Raw genomic sequence first — 1,190 nt, 5'->3', positions numbered from 1 at the left:
TATTTTACTTGCAAAAAAAGTTCTTAGGTTCAAAAAAACATTCAGTGAACTGAAAAACTGTGGTCGGTAATATAGGTATTTAGCTGTGTCACATGCCCTTAAGAATGAAAAATTCAACCATTAATGCTTGCATTTAAAAGAATTTTGCTACAATAGAATTTCTAAGCTTACAAGTTTTGACTCGGAACATGAATAAATAGTGCGTGATAGCTCCATATGAGTGATCATAAAAAATATTTAGGCCTGGAGTAGAAGAAGGAGTTTTATGAGCTAATTATGTGTTCTTTGTCTCAATACGATTGCCGTACTTTTTCTAAAACTTGAAAATATTTGTATTTCATCTATATGCTGTATCTGCTTTGGAGGCATAAGCAAAATACAGGCTCACATCTACAAATTATTAGAATCTAAAATGACTCGTATGTTTCATTATACGTTATCAATGGTTACTAGACGTTCCCAGATAGTTTCAAATATTGTGATAAAATTCGGTGTCACCTTGTAAAAAAAGGGCGTTATGATTATTGTTCAAATTCATAATTTATTCACCCGATTTGCAACGCATTAATTTTTGCCTAATTTTTAATAATACCCTAATTTTGTTATGTTACAGAAATATAAAAGTCACCTCTCGACCTACGCATAATTTACATTAAAAAAGAGCTGAGGCGATCTTTTTAAATTTATTAAATATTGTACGTAAGAGAAGATTATTACACCGTTAATGATCTTGGATTTCTAAATTTGGGACAGCAATCTATAGATATTAGGCCATACAACCTAGCTGTTATTATTATTATTATTATTATTATTATTATTATTATTATTATTATTATTACACCATTAAGCCATTTCCCTTTCGGGGTTGGCGTGACTCACTCGGCAGGGGAAAGGAGTAGTGTGTAGAAGGGATAGAGATTTTTCAGATTGATCCAGAATTCTTGTGCTATTTAAGTAAATAACACGTTCGTTCCGCAACACTGCTCCGACCCAGGTTGCTGATCAATCTCTCTAGCAATCACCCCAAGCGAAGAACCTCACGAAGTGAGGTTTGTTTCAGGCGTCATTCACTCTACTGACACTCTTTGTATTAACTATTTGCCGCCATACTTTCCTGTCCTGGCATACTACTCTAGCTTCTTTCATGTCCATGCATTTTTTCATGCAGGCTCTCGTGTTTCTATGACTTC

This window comes from Belonocnema kinseyi, chromosome 2, assembly GCF_010883055.1.
Source record: "Belonocnema kinseyi isolate 2016_QV_RU_SX_M_011 chromosome 2, B_treatae_v1, whole genome shotgun sequence".
NCBI classification, from domain to species: Eukaryota; Metazoa; Arthropoda; class Insecta; order Hymenoptera; family Cynipidae; genus Belonocnema; species Belonocnema kinseyi.
This window is presented reverse-complemented; position numbering follows the sequence as displayed.